The sequence below is a fragment of the Mustela lutreola genome, chromosome 7 (genome assembly GCF_030435805.1).
Source record: "Mustela lutreola isolate mMusLut2 chromosome 7, mMusLut2.pri, whole genome shotgun sequence".
NCBI classification, from domain to species: Eukaryota; Metazoa; Chordata; class Mammalia; order Carnivora; family Mustelidae; genus Mustela; species Mustela lutreola.
Genome location: NC_081296.1, coordinates 65,950,429 through 65,958,275, shown reverse-complemented (window position 1 = coordinate 65,958,275; position 7,847 = coordinate 65,950,429).

Sequence of the window (7,847 nt, the reverse complement as noted above, 5' to 3'; positions counted from 1 at the left end):
CTCCTCCAGTTTTGGTAGTTTTTATATCTCTAGGAATGCATCCATTTCTTCCAGATTGTCAAATTTGCTGGTATATAGTTGCTCATAATATGTTCTTATAATTGTTTATATTTCTTTGGTGTTGGTTGTGATCTCTCCTCTTTCATTCATGATTTTATTAATTTGGGTTCTTCCTCTTTTCTTTTGGATAAGTCTGACCAGGGGTTTATCAATCTTATTAATTCTTCCAAAGAACCAGCTCCTAGTTTTGTTGATTTGTTCTACTGTTCTTTTGGCTTCTAGTTCATTGATTTCCATTCAGATCTTTATTATTTCTCTTCTCCTGCTGGGTTTAGGCTTCCTTTGCTATTCTTTCTCCAGCTCCCTAGGTGTAGGGTTAGGTTGTATACTTGAGAACTTTCTTGTTTCTTGAGAAAGGCTTGTATTGCTATATACTTCCCTCTCAGGACAGCCTTTGCTGTGTACCAAGGACTTTGAACAGTTGTATTTTCATTTTCATTTGTTTTCAAGAATTTTTTCAATTCTTCTTTAATTTCCTGGTTGACTCATTCATTCTTTAGTAGGATGCTCTTTACCATCCATGTATTTGAGTTCTTACCCACTTACCTCTTGTGGTTGAGTTCTAATTTCAGAGCATTGTGGTCTGAAAATATGCAGTGAATGATCCCAATCTTTTGGTACTGGTTGAGACCTGATTTGTGACCCAGGATGTGATCTATTCTGGAGAAGGTTCCATGTGCACTAGAGAAGAATGTGTATTCTGTTGCTTTGGGATGGAATGTTCTGAATACATCTGTGATTTCCATTTGGTTCAGTGTGTCATTTAAGGCCTTAATTTCCTCGTTGATCTTTTGCTTAGATCATATGTCCATTTCAGTGAGGGGGTATTAAAGTCCCCATTGTCGATGTGTTTCTTTGATTTTGTTATTAATTAGTTTATGTAATTGACTGATCCCGTGTTAGGGGCATAGATACTTAAAATGGTTAGTTCTTCTTGTTGGACAGACACTTTAAGCATGATATAGTGTCATTCTTCATCTCTTATTATAGTCTTTGGCTTAAAATCCAATTTATATGATGTAAGGACTGCCACCTCAGCTTTCTTTTGATGTCAGTTAGCATGGTAACTTGTTTTCCACCCCCTCAATTTAAATCTGGAGGTGTCTTTGGGTCTAAAATGAGTTTCTTGCAGACAGCATATTGATGGATTTTTTTTTTAATCCATTCTGATATCCTCTGTCTTTTGATTGGGGCATTTAGCCCCTTAACATTCAGGGTAACCATTGAAAGATATGAATTTATTGCTATTGTATTGCCTGTTAGGTGGCTGTTACTGTATATTGTCTCTGTTTCTTTCTGGCCTGTTACTTTTAGGCTCTCTCTTTGCTTAGAGGACCCCTTTCAATATTTCCTGTAAGACTGGTTTGGTGTTTGCAGATTCTTTTAGTTTTTGTTTGTCCTGGAAGCTTTTTATCTCTCCTATTTTTGATGCTTGTTCTTTTTGCCATATTAGGGGAATTCTCTACTAGCAGCTAGCACCTTGATAATCATCATTCTGAACTCTAGTTCTGACATATTACTAATGGCCTTATTGATTAGGTCCCTAGCTGTTGGTACTGCCTCTTGTTCTTTTTTTTTGTGGTGAGTTTTTCTGCTTTATCATTTTATCTAGATAAGAATAGATGAATGAGAGAACAAAATACTAAAAGAGTGGCAAAGACCCCAGAAAAATATATGTTTACCAAATTAGAAGAGACCCTAAACTGGGGAGAGAAGAAAGGGAGGGATATATATATATATATATATATTTTTTTTTAAAGATTTTATTTATTCATTTGACAGAGAGAGATCACAAGTAGATGGAGAGGCAGGCTGGGGGTGGGGGGGAAGCAGGCTCCCCGCCGAGCAGAGAGCCCGATGCGGGACTCGATCCCAGGACCCTGAGACCATGACCCGAGCTGAAGGCAGCGGCTTTAACCCACTGAGCCACCCAGGCGCCCTTTTTTTTTGATTGGTGAATAGAGAAGAGTCACCCACTTGATTTTGGGTATATTCTGATCTCTTAGAAGAAACTACCTCCCAAAACTTTAAAGAAAGAATATGTTATTTATACACACACACACACACACACACACACACACACACACACACAAATAAAGGTAAACATGATGAAGGGATGGAATATGACTGTATAGATGAAAATATCATGAGAGACTATGGACTCTGAAAAACAATCTGAGGGTTTTGAAGGGGTGGGGGGTGGGAGGTCGGGGTACCAGGTGGTGGGTATTATAGAGGGCACGGATAGCATGGAGCACTGGGTGTGGTGCAAAAACAATGAATACTGTTATGCTGAAAATAAAAAATAAATTAAAAAATATTCTAAAAAAGGAATTGATAAAATAAGTGCTTGGAAAAAGAAAGAAAAACAAAATGGAGAGAATTTGCTCAGGCTGGATACTAGAACAAAGTCCTGTGCTAGATTTAGGGTATGTTTTGATCTATTAGAAGAAATTGTATCCCAAAAATTTTTAGAAGAAAAAACCCTATATGTATATAAAAAATAAAGTTAGATACAAGGAAGGTTAAAATATGACTATAATAACGAAGGTTTAAAAAGATTGTTTTTTAGAAAGGTATTGTTAAGATAAACTAGTTAAAAAAAACCTTAAAAGAGGAAAGAGAATAAGTTAAAAAATTAGAGTATGAAAATAAAATTAAAAACTTTAACTTTGAAAGACTAAAGGGTTGTGGGGGAAAAAGCCATGAGTTCTATGTGTTGCTTTCCCTTGGCTGTGAAGTTCCTCAGTTCTCATTGATCAGTGAACTTGGTCTTGGCTGGATGTTCTTGCTGATCTTCTGGGGGAGGGGCCTGTTGTAGTGATTCTCAAATGGTTTTGTCTGAGGTGGAATTGTACCACCTTTTCCAGGGGCCAGGCTAAGTAATCTGCTCAGGTTTGCTCTCAGGAGCTTTTGTTCCTAAACTTTTTCCGTAGAGCTCTGGAGGATGGGAATGAAAATGGTGGCCTTCCAATCTCTGGCTGGGAGGAGCCAAGAGCTCAGGGTCCCACTCCTTAGTGTGCCCTCAGAGAAAAGCAGTCAGTCACTCCTGTCTCCCTGGTCTCCAGGAGTGCTCCAAGCTCACCTATCCTGTGAGCAATAATTTCTATCTCTGGTGCATGGCCCCATTTAGAGTCTCCAACACCAGCAGATTCTTGCCTCTAGAGGAGGAAGGTGGGTCTCCCTGGGTCTGCCACTTGTGAGGTCCCTGCTCAAAGAGCAGTGGCCCGACTGCCTTGGATCACACCTTAAGGTAACCCTGAGCTGAAAGTGCACTCCTCAGCTCGGTCTCTGTAGCCGGCTTCCCTGCGCTGATACCTGGGAGCTCTGCCACACTCAGATACCCCTGGCCTTTCTGTGACCCCACAGGTCCTGAAACCCCACTGTCCCTGTGAGGGCTCAACCCCTACTTAGCCTCTGGAGCACATACTTCAGTGGAGCAGACTTCTAGAAGTTCTGATTTTGTGCTCTGCTGCTCTCTCATTTGCCAAGAGCTGGCCCTTCCACTGTGGTCTATCTTTCCATATATTGCCTTGGATTCACTTCTCCGAATGTGATACCTTCCAGAAAGTGGTCACTTTTCTCTTCCTAGAATTTCTGCTCTTCTTCTCTTCAGTCTCCTGCTGAGTTTGTAGGTGTTCAGAATAGTTTAAGTATCTAGCTGAATGCTTGAGATGATATTTAGGTCTCCTATACCTCTGCTATCTTGCTCCTTCCCCCAAGGAGAGAGTCTTAAGCAGACTCTGTGCTGAGTGCAAACCCAGATATGGGGCTTGATCTCACAACCATGAGATCACCACCTGAGCTGAAACCAAGAGTTGAATGCAAAGAGCATAAAGTTTAATTACACATCTTCCTGTCCATGTTTTGGCCTCACTACTCACAGCCCCTTAATACAGAATAACTATTATATCTCTAAAAAACTGTCTTTGCCACTGTAAAATATTACTTTGCCAGGAGTTAAGTATTAGGAATAGGAAAAAATAGTACCTGATTTTCCATGGCTCAGTCTACTCGTTACTATGTTGCATGTTTGCTTATTCATTTAACAAAGGCACAGGTATCTATTAAACATATCATTAATAATGACTTTTTTTTTAAAAGGTGGTTTTGGGGGCACCTGGGTGGCTCAGTGGGTTAAGCCTCTGCCTTTGGCTCAGGTCATGATTTCAGGGTCCTGGGATTGAGCCCCACATGGGGCTCTCTGCTCAGCAGGGAGCCTGCTTCCCTTCCTCTCTCTCTGCCTGCCTCTCTGCCTACTTGTGATTTCTGTATGTCAAATAAATAAATAATTAATTTTAAAAAAAGGTGGTTGTGAATGCTTACTATGTGCCATGCACTGTGTTAAGAATTTTACACTGATTACTTTTCTTATATAATAACCACCCCCAGTTACTGAGGGTCCACCATTGACTGGGAGTGGTGGCTGGTGATTTACAAACATTAGCTCTGACTTTCCAAAGAATATTTATGATCTCAGCACCTGCTAAGGTCTTGTGTAGACACTGGGTGCAGCCCTTTTCATAGTTCTGGTGATACTGGATCACCCCTCCCACCCCCAAGCCATCCTCCATTTCCAGTGGGCTTTGACCATATTGGAACACTTCACAACTCTTGATCGATATTTTACTTCTCTGACCTTGGAACTTGCTCTGACCTTTCCTGACCTTGCACTTGCTGTTCCATCTACCCATATGTTTGCACAGTTGCCTTCTTCATACCATGCAGACCTCCACCCTTTCCAGTGAACCCACTCTGACTTCTAGTCTCATATCTGCCACTCCCACAGCCAGTCTCTGTCCTGTCATCTGGTGTTAAGCATCATTGTTGTTGTTGTTTTTAAAGTGAAGTTCATTTATGAAAAGGTTTTCAAAGAGGACCTACTTGTGGTTTGCTGTTCCTACTAGGGAAAACTGAGAATATCCTTAAAAAATACTCTGGAGAAATATGACAAGTTCCAATCAGTCTCAGAGACAATCTTAAAGATTGTAATTTTGATTCAGTTCTTGTTGGAGTTGCAGTGATATCAAACAAATTCAACTGGATGATTTTCTTAGAACACGGACTGGATAGTCTGTCTTTCCCAAATTTGGTTGGTCAGTAGTTGGCAAACTATCACCCCAGCAGCTCAATCTCTTCATCTACTCAATGAGAGGGTTGGGTTGATTGATCACCATGGGCCCTTCATGCACAATCTCCTAAAGATGCAGATGGCTACATTTATTGAGGTTGGACTATGGGTCAGATGCTGTAAGTGATGTCTGTATATTATCTGATTTAGTTCTTCTAGTACTTTAAAAGGGGATCTGGTATCATTTAGTCTCTTTAGATTAGAAAAATGACACTCGGGTAAAACAGACGTTGCTCCCTAAGGTCACGCAGCTAATAACCATCAGATTCAAGTATTAAGCTCCTAACTGTGTTGGCACATTGTCTGTCCCAGGGCCTCTGGGGCTTCGAAGCAGGAGGTTAGATTAGTTTCAGAAGAGGGATAGCTCTCTAAGAAGGAGTTGGGAGATTGCAGCTCCTATTAGAACTAGAAGCCAAGCCAAGCAAAGGCCCAAGTGAACTTGAAACTTATGTCTGTTCTTCCAAAACCCCATGAGGCCTTTCTTACGGATTTGGATCATGCTGTGCCTTGAAGCTGGATTTAGTACTTTTCACAGAACTTTGTGGAATTGAAATGAATTCTTTTAAGGTCTGTACTGCTCTTTTAGAATCTTGGTTTTCAAGATTCTATACTTGCTCTGTTTTCCTCTTGGTCTAATTCAAATCAATCAGGCACCTCCCTGCAACACGTTAACTAGACAATACACAGCTCTGTGTGTAGGGGGGTGTAGAACCCATATAGTTATTGAGTTATATGGATTTTATTATACAATGCAGACATAGTTCGAATTTTTTGGGGAGAATTTGTCCTAATCTCTAAAATTAGATCAAAGTGCATGCACACACAAATACACACACACACATATTTTGGACTTGTTCCTCTGTCTCTAATGCTTCCTCTGTTGACTGGCATCATCTGGTGTCTTCCAGAAAAGGATTTTTTCTTAAAGACAAGAAATATGTCTTTGATTCCACATCTGTTCACTTCAACTCTTGCTTTCTGTGAAGGAGTAGTTAGTTCATATTTGTTGGCCTTGCGATGAAAGGGCCTCAGAATCCATCTTCTCTACTCTGACCCATGCTTGCCTGATCATGGGAATCACCTGCATATTCTTGGGCCCGAGTTAGAACTTTGGAGTCTGAATCCTCAGGAGAATTGCCAGTAATTTCTTTTTAACATGCCAAGCAATTTTTAAAAATCATTTTTGTCACATTAAACCTGTTTAGTATCCCAAACAGGGTTGGGAAACTGATCCCCTTCATGATCACAAAGGGTGTATGAGCTTCACATATAACTACACAAATGATTTTGGGTTTCAACTCTTTAGTTGTTTTTGTTTTTTGTTTTTTTTTTTTGTTGTTGTTGTTGTTAATTATTTATATATTTATTTTGAGAGAGAGCGAGAGGGTGAGTGAGAGAGAGAGAGAGAGAGAAAGAGTACACCCGGGGGAGCCGGGAGGCAGAGAGAGAAGCAGACTCCCTGTGGAACAGGGACCTTGGGATCATGACCTGAGCCAAAGGCAGACACTTAGTTGACTGAACCACCCTGTTATCCCAGCTCTTTGGTTTTAAAAAACAGATACACTCATTTTAATTCATGGAAAGGAAGATTTATAGGACAGATTATAGAGGATTATAGGGACATCGAGTGTCCTTTTGGGACTTCCAAGAATAAGCAGTGAAGTACAACCAGCCTCATGGAATGGAGGCTCTGTGGTTTCTTATTTGTCATGTTCTTGCTTTTCTCTGTACATTATGTTCCTCTCTCTACCATATCCTCAGTGTGTCCGTAGTCTGTAATGGCCCCTTGGTCCCAAGTCAGCTCACCCTCAGCTTTTTCCCTAGAGCCCACTGATTCTGTGTTTCAGTCTTCCAATTCATATTTCAAGGAGCTCACTCATAGGCTCAGTTAAGAGTGTTACAGATAACATTTGCAGAAAAACCTCATGATGATAATTTTGGTTCATTGAGGAAATGTTTGAAACCAGTTTGCACTATGGCGTACTCAATGATAGAAAAGCACTCCTTTGGGGCTATGGAACTAGAGGTACACTCATGACTAAAGAGCAGCAAATGTGAGAAAAAAACTTTTTTAAAGATTTTATTTATTTATTAGAGAGAGAAAGAAATATAGATCATGAGCAGGGGGCAGGGAGAAGGAAAAGCAGGCTTCCCACTTAGCAGAGAGCCTGATACAGGGCTCTATCCCAGGACTCCGGGGCCATGACCTGAGTTGAAGGTAGACACTTAACTGACTGAGCCACCCAGGGGCCCCAAATAGCATCAAGATTTTGTATAATCAGAATTCCCAGAGTTTTTACTCCCTTCTAACTTTAGCTTGGATCTAAATAGTTCTTCCAGAACATACTTGGTAGCTCTGAGAAAGGATCAGAAATACAGAGGCAATCATTGAGGTGAGAGTGGCTTTTTGAAATGTTCTGTTTCACTTAAAGTGGAGCAGTGGCTTTCCATTTCTTTGAGAACAAGTTAAAAATTAAGAATCAAGCCTGTTTATCTTTTTTAGTTTCCATTTTCAAGTCCAGGTGAGTTGTTGTCCCAAGGAAGAACACAGAATGACCTGACTCCTTTGGAATCACCCAGCTTCTTTCTTGGGAATTGTACACAGATAATATCGCCGTGTGTTGGCTCTCATTGAGCAAAAGTTTAAATCAAAATA